Source organism: Salvia miltiorrhiza, chromosome 7, assembly GCF_028751815.1.
Source record: "Salvia miltiorrhiza cultivar Shanhuang (shh) chromosome 7, IMPLAD_Smil_shh, whole genome shotgun sequence".
NCBI classification, from domain to species: Eukaryota; Viridiplantae; Streptophyta; class Magnoliopsida; order Lamiales; family Lamiaceae; genus Salvia; species Salvia miltiorrhiza.
The window spans coordinates 32,170,830-32,190,195 of record NC_080393.1 but is presented as its reverse complement, the minus strand read 5'-3'; the positions used below and the strand labels follow the sequence as shown (position 1 = coordinate 32,190,195).

The 19,366-nt window shown below is 35.8% G+C and overlaps 1 long non-coding RNA gene across 1 annotated transcript; it reads right to left on the bottom strand.

Annotated features, from left to right (window-relative positions):
* Positions 1–11,429: 11,429 nt before the first annotated feature.
* Positions 11,430–14,865, bottom strand: LOC130996028 (uncharacterized). Its single transcript, XR_009092359.1, has 2 exons — positions 13,493–14,865; positions 11,430–13,366 (listed from the first exon to the last, which is right to left on the bottom strand). It is a non-coding gene; the product is annotated as an uncharacterized LOC130996028 (long non-coding RNA).
* Positions 14,866–19,366: the final 4,501 nt, after the last annotated feature.

Genomic DNA, 19,366 nt, shown 5'->3' with positions numbered 1-19,366 from the left:
CACTGTGAATGACATTTTTATTTGCATCAAATTGAAGGAAAGTAACTTTGAAAAATAAAATAAAATTGAAGGAAAGTGTATTGAATAATAGCAATAAACTATTTTGAATTTTTGATACGCATTGGTTTTACTTTTGTTTCTCTCTCTCCCATAAAAACAAAAAATTAAAATTAATTAGCCTATTTTATTTTAAATTTACTGATTTACCCTTAATGATTATTTTTTTATAATTTTACTAAGGCTGCGTTTACTTTGATAGATAAATTTATCCATGGAAAATAATGGATAACAAAAATTTATGCTTTTAGATGTCTCCTTTCTTTTCCAACATTTGACTCAAAAGAGAAGTTCACCAATTTTCCTTTCTTATTTTCACTTCAAGGATAGATAATATTATCCACTCAAAAATGGAAGGATAATATTATCCATCATTGAAGTGAAAATAAGGAAGGGAAAATGCTTTTGTGTCAAATGTTGGAAAAGAAAAGAGACATTCAAAGGTATAAATTTTTGTTATCTATCATTTTCCATAGATAAATTTATCCATCAAAGTAAATGCAGCCTAAAATAATAATTAAAAAACGAAAACATAACCTAACTCTCCAAACCCCCCTCTAAACCTAACCCCAAACCCCCTTCCCCCAAAAAAAAATCTCCCTAAACGTCGCGCCCCGGGGCCACTGGCGCCTGTCTCTCCTATACTCCCTGGCTTCACCCCCTCTGGCCTTTGCATCTCTCACCTCATTGTCGTCGTCGCTACATTTCTCGCTAGCTATCTCTTTCACAATTCTCTCTCTCTCTCTCTCGTAGCCTCGATTATTCAGCATCGTTGCCGCCTCGATTTCCCTACCACCTCTCAATGATTATTAGACATTTTCAAAAAACAATGTAAAAATATGTAATCAAAAAGTGTGTAAATAAGAAAAAATATACTGGTACATATTTTTTGCGACTACACTAGTATACACTTTTCCCTTCACATGGAGTCGGCGACGGAGCCAGACTTTTTAATTGACGCTTCATTGTCAATTTACTTCTTTTACTTAAGACTTAAAATTACTAAGAAGTAAATTGACACCGAAGCGTCGCCTAATTGGTAAGATGTTTCCCCTTCAACCAATAGGTTGAGGGTTCAAGTCACTGCAAGGAAAAATGAGAAACTATTAATATTGTTGATCCTCTTTATAACAAAATAATAAATAAATACTCCACAAACTAAAAGTGACATTTCACAAAAAAAAGTAAAAGTAAATCTTAATTCCACAAAAAAGTGTCATTTCACAAAAAATTGCTCGGTCAAATCAAAATTACTCAATAAATAGTATTAAATTCTTTTTATTTATTACTCGCTTCGTCTCATTACAAATGTTTCATTATTTTTGAGCACATAGATTAATAGATTAATAAATGTGTAATTAGTATATAAAGTGTGTTGATGAAAGCCATTAAATTCCTTTACTTATTTGTCTGAAAAGAAATGAGATATTTTTAGACATCTCATTATGAAAAGTAAGATGTTTGTAAAGAACGAAGAGAGTGTATATTTTTTTTGAAAGGAAAGATTTTTATTAATTAAGTATTTGAATCATCAATAGCCTTAGCCAATTTGAAAAATAAAAATGAGATTCATTGTTTCACAATTCTCTGTGTTATTATGTCTCACAAATACATGAACAATTCGCAAATTGTAAGCAGCGCCAGTAGAGCCCGTACTACTTTAAAAACAACACGCAAAGAGTAATTTCATTTTTCTTTAAATTTTTTGAGAAGATGTGCATTATTAATTAATTTACTTATACATGGACAAAGAGCTATTTTGTTTCATCGTACCACCCTTAGCTGTTATATATTTTTTGTTATCCATCTGATCATCTGATATTTTGAGCTTATATATTGACACGGTTTTAGAATCAAATTGAAGATATATGGTTGTCAGAATAAGAACTAATAATGCGCTAAAAAAATTGCGGGATCATATATGTCCTTCATTGCACGAAAATACGTATCTCAATAATTCAAATGGATATATATTTTTATAACTAATCATGCTATTAATAAAATTGCTGGATCGATCATATGTCCTTTTCTTTTTCGTTACACATATACTATTGTATTAATCTAAAATTTGTCCAAAACACATCGTCGGTGGTGACATAGAATAGTCCTCAAACAAATAAAACTAGCTAAGCATATGATAAGAAATTAAGAACACCTCAATATATAATCTCATTCTATAATAAACCACATAAAATACTAAATCAGACGTATAATAAACCACATAAAATACTAAAAGCTAACCTTTATTATATAAAATAAATGAAATAAAATCATAATTAAATGTTAAATTATCTCCCTTAGATTAAGCAAGATCGACACATATGATTTGGTCTTTATTTTTTATCTAAGGGAGTGGTCTACATCGAACTCTCCCCTATATATATATATATTATACTCCCTCCGTCCACGAATCATCTTCCTGTTTGCCTCTAAAATTTTGTCCACCAATTAACTTCCTACTCTGCTTTTTGGACATATATACCCTCCCTTACTTTTTAAATTACTACACTTTATCAATTGGACCCACCACACTTTACCATTACTTGTCTAATTAATCCAATTTTGAAGTTAATTAAATGGAGTAGGATATTTCGAATTTTCCAATTTATTTATTTATTTTCTGAATTTTCAATTTATTTATTTTCTGAAAATTTTATTTCCGGTTTATTTATTTATTTTCTGAATTTTCAAGTCTATTTATTTATTTATTTTTGAATTTTCAGTTTATTTATTTCCAGTTTATTTATTTATTTATTTCCAGTTTATTTATTTATTTATTTATTTATTTATTTTCGAATTTTCAGTTTAATGATTTTCCAGATTATTTATTTCCAGTTTATTTATTTATTTTCTGAATTTTCAGCTTATTTATTTTCTGAATTTCAAGTTTATTTATTTATTTATTTTTGTATTTTCAGTTTATTTATTTCCAGTTTGTTTATTTATTTATTTATTTTCAGTTTATTTATTTATTTATTTTCGAATTTTCAGTTTATTTATTTCCAGTTTATTTATTTATTTATTTATTTAATTATTTCCAGTTAATTTATTTATTTTCTGAATTTTCAGTTTATTTATTTTCTGAATATTTTCGAATTTTCAGTTTATTTATTTTCTGAAAATTTTATTTCCAGTTTATTTACTTATTTATTTTCTGAATTTTCAGTTTATTAATTTTCTGAATTTCAAGTTTATTTATTTATTTATTTTTGTATTTTCAGTTTATTTATTTCCAGTTTGCTTATTTATTTATTTATTTCCAGTTTATTTATTTATTTTCCTGATTTCCACTTTATTTATTTATTTATTTTTGAATTTTCAGTTTATTTATTTCCAGTTTATTTATTTAATTAATTATTTCCTGTTAATTTATTTATTTTCTGAATTTTCAGTTTATTTATTTATTTATTTTCGAATTTTCCTGATTTCCAGTTTATTTATTTATTTATTTATTTTTGAATTTTTAGTTTATTTATTTCCAGTTTATTTATTTATTTAATTATTTCCAGTTAATTTATTTATTTTCGGAATTTTTCAGTTTATTTATTTATTTATTTTCGAATTTCAGTTTATTTATTTTCTGAAAAATTTATTTCTAATTTATTTATTTTCTGAAATTTCAGTTTATTTATTTATTTTCTGAATTTCAAGTTTATTTATTTATTGAATCGGCACTTTTGTTTAATGTTTTCTCATTTAAATGCTTTCATTTAATTCACCTAATAAAATAATGCCAAATAGTTAGTGCAAGATTAGTAAAAGTAACCACAATACATTATCACTACCCTTTTAGTCTTTTACACCACCTTTACACCACCTTTTTCAGCTTTCTTAAAACCCGTGCCGAACACCAAATAGGAAGATGATTCGTGGACGGAGGGAGTACAACTTAACTATTCATACCAACCGAGTCCTTATAATATTGATGCAACAAGAAAACATGACTACAAACACAAATTATTTGGTATACACCAATTATTAATGAGGGTGATGCCGGGATCAAAATTAATAAATTTTGTACGTGCATGGTTGAAGAGGCCAGGGGGGGATTATATCTATTGATTTAGGATAATTATTATGCTAGATCATCGACACAATTTTAAATCTCCAAAACTATTTTGTACTGATTGCAATATTATTTTTAAGCAACTTGTACTAAAATTATATTCATCAATCATGAATAGGGTATTACAAATAATTAAGGACAATATTAAGTTGTTAGATATATCAATATTGATTAATAATGATCACTTTCAATCATGATTGAGCATCAGTCCGATCATCAAATGTTATGTTATAATTAAGCCCGGTCGACTCGGACTTGTTATTTAAACTCACCTAGTTAGATTTTAAATCAATCTAACATTTTGTATAAATAGAACCTAATAAATGCAGATATATTTATTTGAAAAGTATCCACTCATGCATGTTGAAATGCGTTCAATGAAATTAATTAGGGGTACTGCACTCAACCAAGAATTAGCAAGTTAGAGTTTCACTTATTTAATTTTATACTCCCTCCGTCCCGCGAAGCATGACACAGTTTCCATTTTGAATTGTCCCACGAAGCATGACACAGTTCTATAAATGCAAAAATTAGAAATAATTAGGGTAATAACTATACTTAAGTAATGGGCTAACCCATCTCAATTACTAACCCAATTGGATTAAAAAAATCCCGAACCCTAATTTCAGCCCATTTTACATTCTCTCTCTTATGATGTCTTCTCTCTCGCCCCAAGCGCCGCTCCCCCTAAAATTCTGATATAGGATTTTCTTCCGCTCTCTGTCGTCTTCTGCCGCGGTTCTCTCCTAAGTTTAATGGCAGACGACGATGGGTGGGTTAACCCTCGCCTCACCCTCACCCTTGTCTCGCCATCAAGTTTATAAAAAGAAATTAAATAATTTCAGTATTTTGATTATTTAAATAATTAATTAATTAATTAATCATACTTAAATAATCATAATAAAATGAAAATAAAATATGAAGTTGGAATCATCAAAATAAAAGGAATAACAAGAGTAATCCTTAAACACTTATTCACTTTATTAGCAAAGCCATTTAAATCACTAAACACACTCTCCTTAATTTCCGTGCCGAAATGAACTGTGTCATGTTTCGCGGGACAGAGGGAGTATAAAGTATCATTTTATTTTATTAAAACTATCATTTATTATACATAATTAAATAATATCATTTACATATTTTCAAAGTGTCATTTGCATATATAAAAAATATCATTTACGAAGTCAAATAATATATTTTGTTTACATAAAAATAGTGTCATTTATATATATATATATATATATATATATATATATATATATATATATATATATATGGTAGGGTTAACATAAAACCCCCCTTAAGATGAAAACTAGGAACCAATTTAAAGCCATTGATTTAAATAAAATAGAGGGCTGAGATTAAACTACAGATGCACAATTTCGATTTGCTTGAGTATTTTGTATTGTTGGTTTCAATGCATAAATTGCATATTTTTTAAGTGCACAGTAAAATATAATAGATGCACAGTTTCTTTTGTTGACTAAATCCTAACCATTAGATCTAATATTTAAAAGGCCAAGATTAGGTTCCTAGTTCTCATTTTAATAGAGGTTTTTATTAGAACCTCTTCCTATATATATATATATATATATATATATATATATATATATATATATATATATATATATATAGGGTGTGGTTCTAGAGAGAACTACATCATTTGTGAGAACGGGAGAACCATCAAATCTAATGCATTCACTGTAAAAATTAATGCATCCGCTGTTAAAATTAATGCACTCAAAAAAATAAAAAAAAATGCTCCCTTCAGGATTCGAACCCAGGATCTGCATTCATCAAACAAGATGATGCATCCACCGTAGATCTTGATGATCGAATGGCTGAAAATGGTTCTCCGGTCTTCTTTTATTTATGGTTCTTTCCTGAACCTCTCCCTATATATATATATATATATATATATATAGGGGGCCGCTCCAATGAGACCCCTAATTTTAGTGAGATCTAGGGCATGATCTGATGCGTTTATTTTATCAATTCTATGGCTGATATTGTATCTAGAGGGAGATTTTTTCTCGCAGGCTTCGAATTCTGGAGGGAGCAGAATATTTTAAATTTTGTTATTCATCAGTATATATTGCATTGTTCATCAGTATATACTGTCTTGTTCATCAGTATATATGTCTTATTCATTATCAATTTTTTAAATTTATTTTTCATCAGTATATACATCTTGTTCGTTAGATATACGTCTTGTTCATTAGTATTATATGTCTTATTCATTGTCCTCATGTTACACGAAAAATAGGGGGTCTCACTGGAGCGCGCCCATATATATATATATATATATATATATATATATATATATATATATATATATTGTAAGTGTTTTTTTTTAAAGACAATATACTTTATGTGTTATTTGAATATATAAAAAGTATTACTCCTTTCGTCCGCATAAAAGTATCACCTACTAAATAGCACGAGTTTTAATAAAATAATTGGATATGTTGTGAGTGGAGTAAGGGTCCCACTTTATTGTGAGTAAAAAATTTACCAAAAATAAATTGGATACATTTTATATGGAGGGACGAAAATGACAAATTAGATACATTTTATGAGAATTAAAGTAAATAATACTCTCTCAATCCTTCAAAAGTTTGCCCCAAAGGAAACGACACATGTTTTAATAAAAGCTGAGAAAAAGTTATTTGATGGTGGGGTCATGTAAAAAAATAATGTTTAAAGGGTTGTAATTGTAAAGTTGATGGTGAGATCATGTACAAAAATAGAAAGTAAGAAGATTATGGTAGACTTTTTAGGGACACCCCAAAAAAAAATTGGGGCAAATTTTTTGGGGACGGATGGAGTATGATTTACATAAAAAAAAAAATAGGAGAATCATTTAATTAAATTAAGAAATAAGCAAAATTATATTGAGTAACCCTTACCGTAAAAAAAATATCATTTACTATGAATAAAAGTGTCATTTCCATGCAACTAAAGTGTCATTTTTAATATATCAGTTATGTTTATACAAGATTTATTTTATAAAAAAAATCATTTTTGAAGTAGTATTATTTTACATACATTATAAATATCATTTTCTGTTATTAAAAGTGTCATTTGCAAAGTATCATTTATCGTTTCATTCGAAAGTATTATTTGCATGAATTAAAAATGTCATTTGCGAGCATTTCAACTTTCAAGTGTCGTTTATAATATATAAAAATATATTTATTGTTAATTAAATTAAAAAATAAGTTAATATTATATTGAGCATTATTTACTGTAAATAAAAATATCATTTAATAAGAATAAAAGTGTCATTTATATATAAAATTAATATTTTTAACAAATAATATTTAATATAAAAATAAATCAAAAAACAATGATGAAGACAACCAGAAAAAACAGGCAATAGAGGTTGAAGGAAGCGCATGGTGTGCTCATTAATGTGGAAGCGCCTCGAAGGAATATTACTCTCTGTCACACCCCAATTCTTGAATGAATAAATACAATCGAGGCACAACCATTTTATAGAAATAACATAAGGAGAAATCCTTATTGAACCCGAATAATAAGATAACAAGTCGGGCTAGGCCCCTTTGAAACACAAGTTTTGTTTTGTGTTTCTGATAACCAACATTCATTAAGATAAAACTAAGAGTTAAGTGCTTGCTGCGGAATTTGACTGGCATTGATCGATTAAAAGCTCCTTCGAGCCTTTGCACAATGATTTTGTGGTCACAATTAGTGGTGAACACAAGCCTCTTGGCTTCATTGTCCTGTGTATACCTTTTGAAGGTTTGCAGAAAATTGTTTCCGAACAAAATATCTGCTCCTGTATCATGAAAATAGATAGGTGGAGTCTTAACCTTGTACCAAGGTATTTGTCCTGTTCCGCCGATCAATATTTCTGTCTGTTTTACTCCCGTTGATAAGAGCAAAATCTTTTTTGAGAAATCCATTCCCGTAATTCGATGCAGTTCTTTTTCAACTTCTGCTGGAAAGACTCCTCGTTTTGCTGTACAGATTCCTGCTCCTGAATCAACATAAGCAGCAAAATATTCTACTTTGAACTTCTCGTATAACATCCCCACAGAGATGTATATCGAGAATGGACTCGTCATTGGATCATCAACTTTTTTTCGCCGATTGTGATCTCAAATCTGCTTGCCTTCCTTGACCATGGTTGATAATTGTCAAGGAAATTCCGTCCTAACATCAGGACGTCAACTTCTTGTCCGGCTTTGCCTTCAATTTGAATCTCAAAGCCCCCAATCTCCATAATTCCAATATATCGATTGCTTTCTGGATTTGCCAAATAATACAACGTGTTGCAAGGAAATTGATTCTTCCTTTCAGTTGTATCAAACTTTGTGGAAACACTTCTCCATCCTTCGGGGCATTTGAGTTTTACTCTTATGCCTTGAATTGGTGCTTCCTGGATTGCTTTTCTCTCGTAGGAATGAGAAAAGCTTCTTTCTAAAGGCCTTGATGTAAGCCTTTCTCCTTGGAATGACAATCTTGACGCTTTTAATCTGAGACTTTGATCGTAGTTCAGCACCTTCTTGTCTCCGATTTGGATGTCAATTTCCCTTATTTGTGGGATTTCGACTTGGTCAGGGCTAATTGCCTTGGCCACCTTTTTAGTAAACGAGTTTTATCAAAACAAGGTTGATGACTGCACCTGAATACTCTTCAGTAAAGAGTTATCAGTTAAGTCAGAGACTTTAACTTGATGAAACAAGAAACTTTACCCTAATTAAGAAACGATAAACGAGACAAGATGTATGTGGTTCGATCATAAATGATCTACGTCCACGGGAGTTCTTCGTTGGTTTCACTATACTTTGAGAGAGTATTTACATATTACAAGTGTTGCTCAGAAATAAATCATGATCCTCTAATGCTAATGCTAACCTTCTATTTATAGATGTGAGAATGAGCCCTAAAAGCCCTAGGCCCATGAACTCTAATAATTGGATTCAGGCCCCTTTAATGCCTTAATACACCTTAGTCTTGATTTGACCCATCTGCGCTGTCCTTCGTTGCCCGTGTTGAGTAGCTCCCTTGAGCTGCGCAGGCGAGTCTGTGCTGCCACGTAACTTGGGTAGTTTGCGCCGCCAAGTCCCTTCGTCTGCGCTGCCGAGTCCCTTTATTATCTGAGGTCTTCAATTAAACCTGTGTTGGTTGGCTTCGTTCAATAAGAATAATAATAACAATAATAGTAATCAAGTAAGATATTCTTGTATTTCCAAGCACATCGCTGATGAGTATTCTAGTCCTCATCAGCTACTCCCTCTAGTCTGGTTGAACCGTGTCCTCTTCGTTGTTCAACCAGTGATGTGTGATATAGAGTCAGCGCTGTGTTGTTCTCCCGTGTCAATTAAGTATACATGATTCCCTGCACTTGTTAGATAAGATCTTGTCAATCTTTGTAAAAATAGTAAAGATAAAGTATTTCAACGCTGCAAATGAACTAAGATAAAAGTGAGTAATTTTTCCTTCGGATTATTTGGATATCATCAATGATGACTAACTTAAGGCTCAAATATCCGCAGAGCGGCTGAGTTGCCACTTAAGGCTCATCCCCAGTCTAACTTTCGCGACTTACGATGTTTCTGCGCAGAGCATAGACATTGAGGCCTTCGTCGTGCAATTAATGCCTTGAATTTTGTAATTAATGCCCTCGTCATGCAATTAATGCCTTGAATTGTGCAATTAATGCCTTGAATTTTGCAATTAATGCCCTCGTCTTGCAATTAATGCCTTGAATTGTGCAATTAATGCCTTGAATTTTGCAATTAATGCCCCGGAGTTTTGCAATTAATGCCTTAGTTAAGATAACTTTAGACGATCTGCGCCGAAGGTGACTTAGGTAATCTGTGGTAGCTTAAATGAGACGATCACACTGACTGCACTGAGATAGCCGCACTGGTTGCACTGATACAATCGCACTGACTGCGCTGAGATAGCCACACTGGCTGCGCTGAGATAATCATACTGACTGCGCTGAGATAGCCACACTGGCTGCACTGAGATAGCCGCACTGGTTGCGCTGATATAATCGTACTGACTGCATTGAGATAGCCATACTGGCTGCGCTGATACAATCGCGTTGGCTGCGCTGGGATAGCCACACTGGCTGCACTGAGATAGCCACACTGGCTGCGCTGAGATAATCGCACTGACTGCGCTGGTTAATTGCACTGGCTGCGCGGAGATGACTAAGATAGTTATGCTGATAATTTAAGTGCTGATTGTACTGAGATAACTAAGATAGTTCCCCCAGCCAAGATGACTGAAATGACTGAGACGGCTGCGCAGGCTGAAATAACTGAAAAAATTGAGATTGTTGCGCAGGCTGAGATGGCCTACCCTGACTGCGCTGAGAAAGCTCAGATAAATTCTGAGGCTGATAGTTGCGCAGGCTGAGATAGCCTGTCCTAACTGCGCTGAGAAAGCTCAAATAAATTCTGAGGCTTACAGTTCTGGATCGTGGCTAAGTTACCATTTAAGATTTTAATATCCGCTACGCGGCTGAGTTGCCGTTAAAGCTCAAATATCCTGCTAAGTTTTTCGAGAAAACACACATGGTGGTACATACATACATGGTGGTACATACTCCATTCCCCCCCTTAGTAACATGTGCATGATTCGACAAAACATGTTATGTGTATGCTTGTGCTTGGTGTTCTTACTTGTGATGCTAGTGGCAGCGCTGTTATGACTATGGTCCCAAAGTATGTTATTCAAATTATGTTCCCAGCCCTAGCACATATGCAGAAGGTGTGCAGCTTCGTGTACTTAGTATCAAATTCTCAAGTCCCATCAGAAGATAATATAAATCATTAGTATGCCCAAGTGTTCAAGTAGAATATTTTTCAAATCCCAATCATGCTCACGTGCTTCGATAACTAAGATTATGTATGAGAAACTTTAGTTCTGCAAGGTACCTGAATCATCACTATTTAGTGGGTTTCCCATGTTGTAATATAGTGTGTATCACACTTGTTCAAGTGTTTTCCCAAAATATGCTTATCATGTGCTGTAAGAATCCTCAAGTACCACTGTTAGTAAAACATGAGAGCCCCTCTTAACAGGGCTATAAACTTATTGCGAAGATAATCCGAACCTTTGATCATGTAAAATATTGCTATACATTTATTGCTCAACAGAGTATTCCTCGTTCTCAAAATCAATCAAGTAATAGTATAATTACACTTCTGGAGATAGATCATTTAGATTAAGATCACAATGAGCCACGATTCATTGAATAACAAGTCATTGTTCTTATAAATTAAATGCATATTCCCTAGAAATTCTAAATTGAATCTAATCATGCAGATATGTTTCCCTGCATTGTAATCCAACCAATCAAATTACAATAGTCATCGCTTGTCTCACTCTTCCTAAGAATCACGTGGACATGCTCAACTATGAAACATATGTTTTGAAACTTCTTAACTCATGATAAGAAGCCAACACCTAAGCACAACAAGCAAGTCAAATAATTCGATGTTCCAGTAGCATATAGGCAGGGTAACACCTATAAGAGAACAATCACACATGTCACTTTGAATTTATATTTCCCTAATTAATTCAAAGAGAGAAATAAATAAGAGAGAAAGAATTAAGAGAGAAAAATAGGCATCTCAATTGTCGAGTGAACTGAGGAGTAGCTGCAGCTGTCCCAAGTTTGAGAAAAAATGAGCTTCCATTCGCCTCGATCCCCTAAGGGGGGAAATGGAACAAACAACCAGCAGTTCCCTCAAATTCTAGTTCCCAGATTGGCAACATCAGAACAAGGAATTGAGACACGAGCTTGAACTTTTGTATGAGTAATGGGTGATTGGACGGAGGGAGTTCTGTGCAGCTTCGGGATGCCGGCGAGCAGAGGGCCGAAAATGAACAACTATGAGGTGTTGTGCCTGTACAAGAAAGTTATGATGATGCAGCCCAAGACGTGGCTGGCCAACGGAGGCGACTGTGACGAGCTCAAGTGGTTCACGGCCTAGAAACAGAGTTTGACCTTCACCTAGAATTTCGTGAGGCTCGACCCAAAGGGCTCTCAGGGCAATCTGATGGTTGAACTCAACAATTCCCACTTTTTCCCTTGGTACTGATATCTTTCTCACCGCGGATCCAGATACGAAGAACGGTGATGTTTGCCGAAATTTGACCACCCAAAATTATCAGTAGTTTGTTGGGGAACACAGAGAAACACAAAAATCATCAGGATTCACTGGGATTTACATGAAATTGTTAAGAAATATATATTGATTTCCGAGAATTGGGGGGTTTTCCCCCGAGTTGCACCGGAATTCAGATGCTAAGAGTTGCGCTGGAGCTTCTCCTTAATAGCGCGGCGGAGGGTGCCAAAAGTTCCCTTCGCTGGTGCCCTGCTGAGGAGTTCTTCGATGCTCGGAAGGAAGCGGGAATTCCCTGGTTGCAAAGAAGCGGCGATTCGTGGCCGGCAGCGAGCAATCTCCAGAACCCCGGGTGCGATAACCGGTGACTAGAGCACAGAGGTCAGCTTTGGTATCTTCGACTCGGGTCAATTTGACGACAAAATCAGGGGCTCCAGAGCCCGGTGCAAGAGGGGACGAACTCCGGTGCTAGAGCACGATGATGACGACCACCGACTTGCTGGCGGGCGAGATGGCTGATGTTGGCCGTGGATGACGAATCTGGCAATCGCCTGAGGCGCGGGTTGTTGCGGCTCTAGAAATGATCTCAGTTGGGGACAACCACAATCTGCACAATCTCCCTCTGAAACTCCGACCATCCCCTATTTTCATCCGATCCACTCTTCTTCAAAGGACTCACATCAAGCAGAACCTCGAGGCAAAAATTAAGCAAACCAAAATAAGATAAGTCCAACAATGGTTGAGCTTAACATGATACTAATTGAGAGAAACTCTAACAAATAGAAATCCTCCCTCTCAAAGTCGTAAAATCTCTCGCCGGAGTGATTCCAGTAGGCATCAGTCCCTCTTCTGTACTGCAAACAGCCATGTAACGCTAGCACAAGCACAAGGCTCCATCCCCATTTGAGATTAAGAGCAAAGTAAAGGGGGCTCACAGCTGGAGGATTCACCCTTCAGCCCGAAAACCTCAAACAACCAGAGTTACCCTGGCTGCCAGCGACGTGCGCAACGGCGCTGCGCTGTACCCTGCTAGAAATTATAAGAGGCACAGCGGCCATCGGCGATTGAGAACTCAGAAAAGGCAGCAATATTTGCTGAAATTTGATCGCCCAAAAACATCGGTGCTTCGCTGGGAAACACAAGGAAACATGAAGAATCGTCAAGATTAACAGGAATTTTCACTAAATTATTGAGAAATACACATTGATTCAGAGAATTGGGATTTTTCCCTCTGGTGAAGGGATTTTGTAGAGACCAGCGCGCCGCCCAACGACGACTGCGTCGGTGACAGCAGCGTGGTCGCGCAGTGGATCATTGACCATCCGTAGAGAGTATCTTGCGTGCTCAGCCGGAGGAGGGCGACGATCTTCCGATAGAGGCAGGGCATCCCTTGGTCGGCGGTGAGCCGTTCGGACAGGGAAGAAGCTAGGTTTTAACCTGTGTCAGAAATGAGGTCGACCGTTTACTGGTTTGAGAAGGGAAAACGGATGAGTCGCGTCGTCCTTGGCCTGGAACGGCTTCGCCGGAGCAGTTCACGGCGGAACCAGTGAGAAGATAGAGCGAGCGTGAGAGATGGCTTAGTGGGCGGCCTTTCGATTCAGAGAGAGAGATGGACGACCTTGATTGAGGAAGAATGAGAGAGGTGGGCAGTGCTTCATATTCTGGCACGCGATTGCAGATCGGGGACGTAGATTCGCAGGTATTTTAGAGAGGAATTGATCGAAAATCAACGTTTGAGAGATGATGGTGAATCCTATTTTGATCGATTTCGGGAACTACCTAGAGAAATTTTATGGAGAAGAAAGATCAGCGACCCTCTCCCCGGAAACTGGAAAAACCCAATAACATATCGGAATCCCTTAATTTTTGAAGAAACCTCACCACGAACAGTAATTGGCCCCCCCTTTTCCCTTTTGAATTTTTTTTTTGTTGACAGATTGGATCGGATCCCGACTTCGATGAACAGTAACGCCAAAAATGATGATTTTTTGAATGAACAGTAATCTAACAGAAACCTCTCGATGAACAGTAACCCGGAAAAATGATGAATCTCACGCCTTAGCTCAATTTCCCACAGACGGCGCCAGTTGATGAAACAAGAAACTTTACCCTAATTAAGAAACGATAAACGAGACAAGATGTACGTGGTTCGATCATAAATGATCTACGTCCACGGGAGTTCTTCGCTGGTTTCACTATACTTTGAGAGAGTATTTACATATTACAAGTGTTGCTCAGAAATAAATCATGATCCTCTAATGCTAATGCTAACCTTCTATTTATAGATGTGAGAATGAGCCCTAAAGGCCCTAGGCCCATGAACTCTAATAATTGGATTCAGGCCCCTTTAATGCCTTAATACACCTTAGTCTTGATTTGACCCATCTGCGCTGTCCTTTGTTGCCCGTGTTGAGTAGCTCCCTTGAGCTGCGCAGGCGAGTCTGTGCTGCCACGTAACTTGGGTAGTCTGCGCCGCCAAGTCCCTTCGTCTGCGCTGCCGAGTCCTTTTATTATCTGAGGTCTTCAATTAAACCTGCGTTGGTTGGCTTCGTTCAATAAGAATAATAATAACAATAATAGTAATCAAGTAAGATATTCTTGTATTGCCAAGCACAGCGCTGATGAGTATTCTAGTCCTCATCATAACTAATACACGTAAAGCTTCAATCGAGTTTGTTGAACAGAGAGATGTTATGAATGTTACTGACTATCTGAAGATAAATCAATTAGACTAATAACACACGCAGCGAAAAACTTTTATTTCGAAATAGCCTGTGGGATTAATCACATTGTCAGAAATTAAGTTTCTCTTTGTAGTTAATCAGTTTTCAGTTGAAGAAGATTTGTGCACAATTAAGAATGTAAAACTGAAAGTTGTAAACAACACAGAGATTTTTACGTGGTTCGAAAAACACTTCCTACATCCACGGTCAGTTGATCAGACCGACAACTTCACTGGGCATGTGCTTACGGATGCACAGCAAACCTGGGCGTGTGATTACGGGTGCAAACAAACCTAGACAACTGTAGATCATATCTTCAGTACCAACACACCTGGTTGGATTTCTCACTCTTAGCGCACACTGGGCACTAAGATCTCTTCGGAGACAAAACACTGGTCTGAACTCCTTACAACTCAAACTCTCAATTCGGTTGATTGAAAAGAGGTTCGAATCCTTGCCATACACACAATCACAAATACCTCAGAAATTAAAATCGTGAAAACACACCTACGTCTGGGGGGCCACGCCCAGTATAAATCGTTTACTAGTGATGATGAGATATACAAAGGACTTACACGCGAAGAACCAATCTCCCTAGCCTCTATATCTTCCCAAACCGTCACCTAAGTGAACAACGGAGAGCAAGATAGCAACTTACTCTCAAAGCGTGATTGCTACTCAGTCCACGCTCAACACCAATCAAACAAAATCACTCCAACAGGCTGGAGTAATCGAAAACACAAAAGAAAGTAACCCACGACCCACGCTTACAAAGGAATAAGCAACGAACTAGAGCACACTCAACACAAACTGTTTGCTCTCCAATCTGCACTAAAATACTCTCACAATTAATCAGAGTAACAATAAACACAGCAGCCATCTCTCATCTACAAGAACTCAATAAATACGTAAACCCTTGAAGATATGGGTTGATCCCAAAGTCTGTCGAGAAGCAAGGGGCCCAAGTAGGGTTTACATTAGGCGGCTCAAACTAGGGTTCAAAGAGACCCTAACAAAACGGATTCCCAAGCTAGCAAAAGATCCGAAAGACATCTGTCCATAAATAGAACAAAAACCCGCAAGAAAAGAAAGCAAGTAAAACTTCTGAACTTGCAACTGCAGCAGCAACTCAACAAGAAACAGTCCGAGAAACTCCTGAAGAGACTCACTTTAGTCTACACAATGACAACTAAACATAGAGTATAGAAATACTCTAACAGTGGAGATATTATCTTCATCAAAACCTTCTATGTATGGAAGACTAACTTCATGCTTTTTTCTATTACAAAAAGCATTTGGAACTTCAGCAAAAATTTCACTGTTTATTTTTTGAAAAAAATTGCTTTATTTTATTTTGAATTTTTTCAGAATTAATTCTTTCTTTAATAGTTTTAAATCTAATCTCTTCTTTAAGGGAATTAATAAAATAATTTTTATTATTAATGACCTTTTGAATAATATTAATGGATTTTGTAATGGGAACAGAAGTAAAAGGAAAATGCAAATTTTTCCCTTTAACTTTAGCAAATAAACCTTTCTCATTAATTTTATTAATAGGGAAAAGCATTTGGAAAAAAGGTGTTCCTAAAATAACAAGAGTAGAAATATTTTTGATTAAGATAAAGGATGTGTTAAGACACACTCCTGAATTACAAATAGCAACATCAGATAATTTGTAATTTACAATGAGAGGCTACTTATTAGCAGCTGTAATAAATTGAGTAGTCTTTGAATAATATTTAGAAGGAATTATTCCTTCACTAATACAATTAACATCTGCTCCTGTATCAACAAGAGCGTTAATAGTAATAGTAAATTCTTTATTGATAATCAAGGTAACTTTAGAATACCATTTTTGAGATCGTATTTGGTCAATTTTATTGATCCAGATTAGATCTTTAAATATTATTTGATTAATATTTTGATCTTCCTCTTTATTGGAAATAAGGTTATCTTCTTTGTCTGATGACGAAGAATCACCTCTCCAATCAGATTTTATAAAATCAAATCTTTCATTAAGATTTTTGATCTCAGATTTTATCTGATTAATTTCTGCTTATAATTCAGAAATTGTAGGCTCTCTTTCAGCTTGATTAGCCTTTTCTAATTTTTTTTGATAAGAGTATAATTCTCTTTCTTGAGAAATATGATTCTCAAGTTTAGTTCATTTTCCTTTTTGTTCTTGATTAGAACTTGAAGCTAGAACAAGATAATGTTCTATTGCTTTTCTTTTTTCTATAGGATCCTTTATTTGATCTATTAGATCAAGAATGAAACTTTCTTCATTAGAAATAACATTGATTTCTAATCCCATAAATTTAATAATACATACATACATACATAACAATCGCAGTCTTTATTGCAATTTTGAGATGTTAGCTCATCTTCTTCAGATTCATTATCTGAAGTGTTGGGAACCTTGTGGAATATCCTAACCCTTGTTTTGATGATACCAAAATTCATAGGACTTAGATGTAATAGACTAGAATCGTTTTGAACTCAAGTGTTAGAGTTCGTTTCTAGTTTAGCTGCGGTGTCAAAGACTGAAGACTGAAGAATGAAGACTGAAGACTGAAGACTGGAGTTACCAACTGAAGTATCAGTTGAAGAATCAGTTGAAGACTGATTATTTAATGCGCGCCATAGACTGATACTAAAGTCAAGTATCAGTTGAACATTCCTCCTAGGACTGATCTTCCAACGTTCAGAGGAAACCACGTACGCTCAAGTAGAGCCGCATTAAATGCAGAGATATCTCAATATCTTATCTCTGCAGAGGTCATTCCTATCTGGTGGTTACTTTTCAGAGATGTCACATCTCCTGTCGATCAAAGAGAGTCGTTTCCACACAGACAAGGAACCTCGAAGATTGAAGCCTCAGCCCAAATTCGAATTGCTCTCCAACGGAAGAAATCTTGAGGACGATTTACGCCAACGGATCTATTCAAGAATTCTCCTACAAATAGCGCTCGAGGATCACTTCAAATCTTCACCGATTCAACAACATAAGCTGAAGCTCTGCCGAAATAGCTACTCAGCCCAAAGCTTAAAACGCTCAAAGCTTGAATCGAAGAAGAGAATTCCAAAGCCAAAATCAGTCACTGCTGATTACAAACATTCTCTTAGACCCTAGGCATATATTCTGTGTACTCAGAAGCCAAAGGTCAAACTTGCTTCAAAGAACTTGTTCTTTGTAAGTATAGTTGGCACTCGTTTAAACCTCTCCCCCATAAGAGTGTTTGAGTGATTCAGAGATTCAGGAAGGTACTCTGAACTCTAAAAGAGATTCAGGAAGGTACTCTGAACTCTGAACCTTGGTAGTTGTGGATGATTATTCACGATATACTTGGGTTATCTTTCTCTTCAAAAAGAAGGAGACACTGGAGGAACTGCCAAAGTTGCTGAGAAGACTGAGCGTTGAAAAGGAAGTCAACATCATCAGCATCAGATCAGATCGTGGGACTGAGTTCCTCAATACTGTCATTCGTGAGTATTGTGATGAACAAGGAATCAGTCATCAAACTTCTGCAGCAAGGACTCCCCAGCAGAATGGAGTCGCAGAAAGAAAAAATCGGTCTCTTAAGGAAGCAGCCAGGACGATGCTAGCCGAGTCAAAACTTCCCTTAAAGTTTTGGGCCGAAGCAGTCAACAACGCATGCTACACACAGAATCGCTCCTTCCTCACTCAGAGACATGGAAGAACTCCATACGAGTTATGGAAGAACAGAAAGCCTTCGATTGCTTACTTTCATGCTTTCGGTTCTAAGTGTTTCATACACAACAATGATAAGAAGAGGTTGAACACCTTCGATAGCAAGGCTGATCCAGGAGTCTTCCTTGGATACTCTGGAACAGAACGTTCAAGCAAAGCCTATCGAGTGTTCAATACTCAAACTCTCTGTGTAGAAGAAACACCTCATGTGATCTTTGATGAGTCTACAGATGGTTTCAGGGAACAAGATGCTGAAAAGGTTGTTCAGATCGCTGAAAGTTCCAAAGCTGAAATTCACACTGTCGAGCCCTCTACTGTCTTGGTGTGGGGACCTGGCACAGATGAAGATACTGAGATGCTTCAGTATCAGAAGATCAACCAACGGTCTGAAGTTCAGACTGGAGTCAATGCAGATGGCATCAGTCAAGGGGGAACTCCATTTGCTGAAGTTCAAGTTGAAAGCGCAGAAGCCGCCCCAGCTCAACTCACCCCTGCTCCAGAAGGTGCTCAACATCCCAGAGCTATTCTGACCGAAGAAACTCCACCATCCCCTGAAGAGATCAAGAAGTATCGAAGATGGTTTGAACTTCACTCTAAGGAGAACATAATTGGAGAACCATCAGATGGCGTCAAGACTCGGAGATCAATGTGCAACCTCATCTTCGACATCAACCAGAACTGCATCAACGAAGAT